Here is a 7480-nt window from a genome sequence, read left to right as displayed (position 1 = left end):
GGGGGAAACGGAGAAGGCAGGGGGCAAGGCAGCAGCGCGGCGGTGTCAGGCGGTGTACAGGGCAGCTCGGTACCGCGGGGGGCCTCGAAGGGGCGGAGCTGCGAGGGCCCCCGTTGTTCCTTCGAGGGGCGGGGGAGAGGGAGGCTGCCCGTGACGTCACGGGCGCCATGTTGAGGCGGTGGCTGCGGGTGGGCAGCGCTCTCCTCCCGTTCCCTTCTCCTCCTCAAGTGCCCAAACCCCACCTTAAATACTTTTTGTCCCCTCAGTGGCTGTGACGAGGGACAGGGAGGGCGGGGAAGCGGTGCCCGGCGCTTGCTGCTGTTGGGAGGGGGTGTCTGGCTGAGAGCCTTGTGGCTGAGGCGGCTCAGGGAGGGTACGGTGGGTGCAGCTGAGGGGGCTGGGTCCCTCCTGAGGGAGAGGGGGGCGCGTAGCCTTCTGCCGACTGTCCTCACAGGGAGAAAGTCCCCGCAAATCCCCGCACTGGGCACAGCTGCGGGCAGAGGGTTCCTGCCTGCAGAATCCTGGGGCTTGGGAGCTGTGGGGAGCCGCAGCTGGGAGCGATTTCTGTGCTGGGAGCTTGAGTGAGCTCTGAGCAGGCGGGGGCTGAGGCCGTGGTTTGGGTTTTGTGTTGTTTTGTTGTTTGTTTTTTTTTGGAACATGCAGAGTCACGCGTTTTGGAGCCAGTCCTGGGAGCAGCCTGAGCCTTACTCATCCCCAGCGCAGGTCCCGGCCATCAGCGCTCTGAGGCTGGGCCGGAGCTCCTCACCTGGAAAAAGCCGGCAGCGTTGGGGTGGCTGAGCTCCGGGGGGAAGGGCACCGAGAGGATGATCCCTGGAAGGCTTTTCTAGGATTCAGGGATATTTTCCTCCTTGCTGACCTCGAATTGATGGGGCCGCGTTTCTTGCCTCACCCGGGGTGCGCAGTGTAAGATTCCCAAGCCCCACTGGCACATGTGAAAAAATCCTTTCAAGCGTATTTTGTAAGGAAGTCGAGATTAGGAATTAAATGCTGCTTGAGGAACACATGGATGCTTCTTCCCGAAGCACAGCTGGAGTATTTCCCCAGTGTTGGGTACATCAGAACCCTTTTTCTTTTCAAGTCCCGCGGCGTTCCAGCGCTACCAAAGGGTCCGTGGGTTGGGTTGGGGCTGGGATTGGGATGGGATCTGAGCTGCTGGGCTGCTCCCATGGGATGGTTTCCCTTTCCTTGGCGTTTTCCCGGTGCCAGGCAGGTGGCAGCCTTGCTTCAGGAGCTGCCTGCTGGCAGCGAACCCTCTTCACGTCGGATTTTTGAGGCGAAGCGGAGCGCCTTTCCCTCGGTCCTAAATTGACTAATTACACCGAGGCTTGTAATTTCACTTAATGAATCAGGCCGAGTGAAACCAGCGCTAATTTGTTTAATTGCTTTTAAAAAAAAAAAAAAAAAAAAAAAAAAAAAAAAAAAAAAAAGCGAATCAATTCGTGCGAAGTGGAATAAACGTTGGTTGAAACAGAAAATGGGGATGAGTTCTGGTGTAAAACTCCATGAATTCCCTTTTTTATGAACTTCCTTCACTGGAACCCCAGCAGGGACAGCTTCTCCAGGTCTCCAGACCCTGTGGGATGGAATCCAACCTCTCATATCTCTGCTTTTTCTCCATGTCTTTCCCCTGGTGCCGCTCTGGGTGTTGCACCTGAGTTCTGTTGGACCTCCTGGAGACGGAGAGTGCCCCAAGTGTTTGTTTTTAGAACAGCCCGGCTCCCGGGAAGCTTTTTCCTCCTGCGCAGAAGTGACTCCCAGCTTTGGTTTGCATCTGCCCCGGTTCTCAGTGTTTCTCCAGCTGCTCTCTGGTTGACTTTGTGGTTTGCTGGAGGATTTTTTTTTCCCCCTCTCTTGCGAGGGGCTGTGTGTGCAGGCAGAGAAACCCATGAAACAGAGAAATGCTGAAATTAATTCCCTGTAAAGCACTTCAAGATGTACACAAGGACTCTCTCCCCCTCAGTCCTTCTGGTTTGACCCTGAGGTGAGGCAGCACGAAGCCCTCCCTGTGCTGCTTCACCTGATGGAGATTTTTCTCTGGGATTTTTGTCTCCCTGTCCCCAGGAGGGAACTCTACATCTGGTCTGGTGCCAGAGCCCTGCTCCAGGAGGTTTGGCAGATGTTCTTCCAGATGTGCAGCCTGGCAGGGGCTTGGACAAGAGCACGTGGGGCTGGGGCATCACATCTTCTGTGATGGGTTACTCCATGGTGGAGCAGCTCCTGTGTGTTGGGTTACTCCATGGTGGAGCAGCTCCTCTGTGTTGGGTTACTCCCTGGTGGAGCAGCTCCTGTCTGGCCGTTGTTCCCTCAGATCAGCCCCTCAGGAGCAGGTGCCCTGGGCTCATGCTGGGACCATATTTCCCCCCCAGCTCCCCACTGTGTGTTGGGTGCCCCAGTGCCCCAGTAATTTGCCCCAAATCAGTGGTTTTGCTGATGGGGATGGGTCCTGTGCCCACCCCCACGGATCAGGAGGTCCCACGGGCAGCATCCCCAGCCCTGTTCTTTGGGAATGACAGCAGAGCTGCTGTGCCTGGAAGCAGCTGGCACCCAGAATATCCCAATGGAGAGATTTAATAGAATTCCAAATGCCCCCGTGGGGGTGTCCCAGGAGCTCCATCCAGGCAGGGGCTGGGTCAGACACCCACCCCCCCGGGCCCCTCCTGGCTCTGATGGATTCCCAAGGAACAGAACGTGTCTGGTTTGTTCCTGTGCTTCCAGAGGAGGATCCCAACCTGAGCCCTGTGGAGGAGAGAGAGGCTGGGAGATGGTGGGACAGGTTAGGGAGCCCTGGGGGTTAACCAGCAACCCGGGGGAACTGTGTCAAAAAAAAAAAGAGAACTCACCCTGCAATTATCCTCACCTCTCCCAAGTATGTGTGGCTGGCAGCAGCTCCCATTCCCTGAAATCTCCCTTGGTCCAAAGGGATTTGAAGGCACTGAGATGATTTCCCCCCTGATTCAGGAAACCGAGTGAGTGTTTCCATTGCTTCAAAGAGCTGACCCATCACCTCCTCTCCTAAACAGTATCAAATGCCTTTTTTTCCCCAAAATGTCTTTTTTTTTCCCTCAGTGCCAGCGTGGTTGGGTGGGAGAGCTGAAGTACAGACTTGAGCAGTCCTCCCCCCCATCCCAGCTCCCGTGGAGAGGTACATCCAGAGAGGAATGCTCACAAGATGCTCCCAGGATTCATGGAATGGCTGAGGTGGGAAGGGAGCTCAGAGCTCATCCCCTCCATCCCCCTCCCATGCCCAGGGACACCTCCCACAGCCCAGGGTGCTCCAAGCCCCATCCAACCTGGGCTTGGACACCTCCAGGGATGGGGCAGCCACAGCTTCCCTGGGAATCTGTTCCAGAGTCTCGGCACCCTCCTGCTGAAGAACTTCCTAGGATCCAATCTAAACCTCGTCTCCTTAATTTTAAAGCCATTTCCCCTTGTCCTGTCACTCATGACAGGTCCCTCTGCAGCCTTCCTGGAGGTTTCCTTCAGGGATTTGGGGCAGATCTAAGGTCCCCCTGGAATCTTCCCTTCTCCATGCTAAACAATCCCAGTCTGACTGACAGGATGACAGCAGGAACGTGGCAGAGGAGAGGCAGCTGCCAGCCTATCCCCACCCAGGGATGGCCTCAGCAAACCCCTGCTCCTGCTCCCTGACCCTCTTCCAGAAGCAGCTTGATTTTTGGGGTGTTTTCTGCTGGATTCACCTTCCTCCAGGATAAACTCCCCAAGAGGTTGATGGCTTTGGGGGTGCTGGGGGTGTGTGCCCAGGTGGTAGCAGGATGCTGCTGCTTTTCTGTGCACCACCTCTGATGATTCCCTGCATTTCCCACTTAAAAAACGAAAACTCTTTCCTTCAGTTTTCACATCTTGCTTTTTTGGTTGTTGTTTTTGGGTTTTTTTCTTTTTTTCTCTTTTTCTTTGTGTTTCAATTGTGCCCCAGAGTGACTGAAAGGAAATGCCCCAAACCTGGGTGAGCTCTGTGATTACACACTCGTTGGACAAGTAAGATAGGATGGGCTCTGCCTGGGTGTTTTGTGGCTTTGTTCATGTTTATCAACTGCCCCGAGATCCTCAGATGAAAAAAAAAAAAAAAAAGGAGAAAAATTATAAGCACAAATTAAGTTGCCCAACTGTTCCTAACCTCATAAACAGATAATTTTAAATTCAAGGAGACACTGGGGAGGAGAAGATCACACATGTGGCTGGGGAATAGCTCCCATCCTGGGAGCTCAAAATGCAGAATTCCCTCCATTGCTGTAAACCCAGCAAGCATTTTATCACCAGCTGAGAGAAGCTTTCCTCAGTTTATCTTCTAAGTTTTAAAATGGAAGGCTCCTTTTTTCCTTAGCTAACCTCCTCCTTTTCTTTCCTTCTTGGTGCTCAGACTGTGTTACAGAAAAGCCCCCTGGAAGTATTGACTGGAACGTGGGCTCAGCTCTGTTGGACATTGGTCCTGGGGAGAGTTGGGGGTGTTCAGCCTGGAGAAGGCTGTGGGGTGACCTCAGAGCACCTGCCAGTGCCTGGAGGGGCTCCAGGAAAGCTGGGGCAAGGAAATGAGACCAAATGTGCTTGTTGAGGGGCCATTCACCAAAAAAAAAACCAAACCTCATTCACCCAACTCTGCAAACTGAGCTGGGATCCAACCTCTTCACTCCTCCTCCTCATGGTCCTGCAGCTGGAAGCTGGAGTTGGAGGGGAGGCAGCCTATGACTGGACAACCCCTGCTGGACTCACCAGAGGTGTTGGGAAGTTTAGGAGTAATTCATGGGACATTTTGCAATGTCCTGAACACTGCCAGGGATGGGGCAGCCACAGCTTCTCTGGGAACCTGGGCCAGGGGCTCAGCACCCTCACCCCAAACAATTTCTTCCCAAGATCTCACCTCCATCTCCTCTCTTTCATTTGAAACCCTTCCCCCTCATCCCATCCCTCCAGGCCCTTGTCCCAAGTCCCTCCCCAGCTTTCCTGGAGCCCCTTCAGGCACTGGAAGGTGCTCTAAGGTCACCCCACAGCCTTCTGGGGGGGCTGAACACCCCCAACCCTCAATCTGTCTCCAGGGCAGAGCTGCTCCAGCCCTCTGAGCTTCTCTGTGTCCTCCTCTGGACCCTCTCCAGCAGGTCCATGTCCTTCATCCCTGTCTGGGGCCAAGGGCAGAAGCCAAGGAGCCCCCACCCAAGCTGTGCTGCACCTTGGACAGCCAGCAGCAGAGCTCCCTTCCAGGACTCCATGCAGTGGAGAACAAGGCAAGATAAAAGAAGGCAACTGGTAATTACAGCTTAATCCAATCAAGGAATCCTCACAAGAGCCCTGGCAACCTCTCCCGTTCAGAACTTCCCCCGAGTTGGTGCTGGGTATGGAGCAAGGGGTTGGCAAACCAGGGCTGGCCACCCATGGGAAGAGACACTGTGTGCTCATGGATGCTGCAGCCAAGTGGGGGAAAATGTCCCCCCCAAGCAGGGGGACAGCCATCTGCCACTTCCCCAGCAGCAGCCAGCACCAACACCCCATTAGGACACAGACCAGAAACACAAATCTGGTGGTTTGGCCACCAGCAATTCCCATTTTAATACAGAAAAGGCTTCTGGTGTTTGTTAAAAAAAGGAAAGAAAAAAAAAAAAAAGAAAAAAAAAAAAGGAAAAGGAAGAAGGCCAAAGGAATTGAGGACTTGTTTAAATTATAGAAAGGCTGCTGCTGCCTCTTTTGTTTATGTCATCAAAAAAGGTTACGGCTTTGAACTTACCCGTGGGCAACCACAGCGCTGACTTCAAAGGCAGCTGAGCTGGGAGGCTGCAGGTTCAGAGCCAGGCTGGGGGGGCTGTGTCCAGTGGGCTGGGGGCTCCCTGCCCTGCTTCTGAGCCAGGGCTGCTCACCTCAGGAAAAGGGTGAGATGTGGAACCTTCCCCTCCCCCTAAACATTTGATGTCTACGAAGTACCCAATGAGGCACAAACCAGGGGCGAGTGTCACCCATCCTGGTGGCAACTGGGCCACATCCTGCTGCTCTGAGACCTACCCCAGGCACTGGAGCTAATTAATTAATTTTTAAAAACATTTTACTGTGTTTTGTAACATCAACATGCCCCAGCCCTGGCAGTGTTGAAGGTTGGATGGGGCTTGGAGCACCCTGGGCTGGGGGAGGCGTCCCTGACCATGGCAGGGGTGGCACTGGATGAGCTTTAAGGTCCCTTCCCACCCAAACCATTCTGTGATTCTATGATTAAGCAATAATCATCATCTATGATTAAGCAATAATTGGCTGCTATAATTCTAAAAATCACTGATCTTTCCTTATGAAGTTGGCCCTGTGTGGGGCTTGTTGGGTTCCTGATGGGACAGGGACCAGGAAGGTCCCACAGGTGGCATCTCCCAAGGCCCATGGGGACAAGCATGGCATGGTCCTCTGCTGGGGACAAGCATGGCATGGTCCTCTGCTGGGGACAAGGATGGCATGGTCCTCTGCTGGGGACAAGCATGGCATGGTCCTCTGCTGGACATCACCCCCTGCTTCAGGAGGAGCTGCTCCATCACAGGGGATGCTCTCTGGGCCAGAGGGAAGAGGCATTAACCACTGCTGCTGCTGCTGGACTGTAGAGGAAAGAAAACTCAGTGGAAAAAAAGCTGGAGGAATGTCCCTGACTGCATTCTACATCTGCTACATCTCAGAATAATTCCTTTTAACCTCTGAAGATACAAGGGAAAATATTTGAAGGAGGTGGAGACTTGCCAGTATTTCCAGTTCATTATAAGCAAGGAGCTGTTGCTTATAGCACTTTTTTTGGAGCAGAGGGCAGTCTGGTTTTAAATCCCTCAAGCAACGAGGGATCATGTACTCGCCTGTGGAAATTGTTCTTCAGTCAAGTCTTTGCTAATTAAAAAAAAGTGTCATTTTAAATCCCAGCCTCCATTTCCTCCCTCTTATATCAACATTCTCTCTGTTTTCTATGGGCACTGCTGACCTCAGTGGGGTTTCTCCAGGTGTCTCTGCTCCGGGCTGCTCCTTCAGCAGCTCCTTGGGCAGCACCAGGAGAGAGCCAGGGCACACAAAAAAGCCTTTTCCCTTCTCTGGTGGGCTGTGGGAAGGGAGCAGAGGACCTGGAGGACTTGCTGAAGCAGGATCCCCTCTGGCTGGGCTGTGGGAGGAGGTGTGGGCAGGGGTGATCACGAGTGGCCAGCAAAGCCAGCCGAGAGGACCCAGAGACATGAAGAGCAAAGCAGTTTTGCTTGCAGATGACAGTGTATATGCTTGCAGATATGTATGAGTGTTACCAAGATTAAAGTTTAATTAAATTCCTGCAAGATTTTTGGGTCTTCATAAACTTCCTTTGAGCTTTCTGCCAACTAGGATATGCTCGCTGGCTTCAGAATATAAAAGCAAGTGTTGTTGTGTTTTGCAAATATGTTTTATAATGCATGCAAGTGCTGACTATGCCAAAGTCTCACTGGTTTCCACGATTAACAAAATTACA

At 53.1% G+C, this 7480-nt stretch overlaps 1 long non-coding RNA gene across 1 annotated transcript; it reads left to right on the top strand.

The window, feature by feature from the left end:
* The first annotated feature begins 28 nt into the window (after positions 1-28).
* Positions 29-1600, top strand: LOC139797344 (uncharacterized). The gene is made up of 2 exons (XR_011726430.1): positions 29-373; positions 664-1600. It is a non-coding gene; the product is annotated as an uncharacterized lncRNA (long non-coding RNA).
* Positions 1601-7480: the final 5880 nt, after the last annotated feature.

The sequence above is a fragment of the Heliangelus exortis genome, chromosome 6 (genome assembly GCF_036169615.1).
Source record: "Heliangelus exortis chromosome 6, bHelExo1.hap1, whole genome shotgun sequence".
Taxonomy (NCBI): domain Eukaryota; kingdom Metazoa; phylum Chordata; class Aves; order Apodiformes; family Trochilidae; genus Heliangelus; species Heliangelus exortis.
Note: the sequence above shows the minus strand (reverse complement) of the source record. Positions and strands in the feature narration are given on the sequence as shown.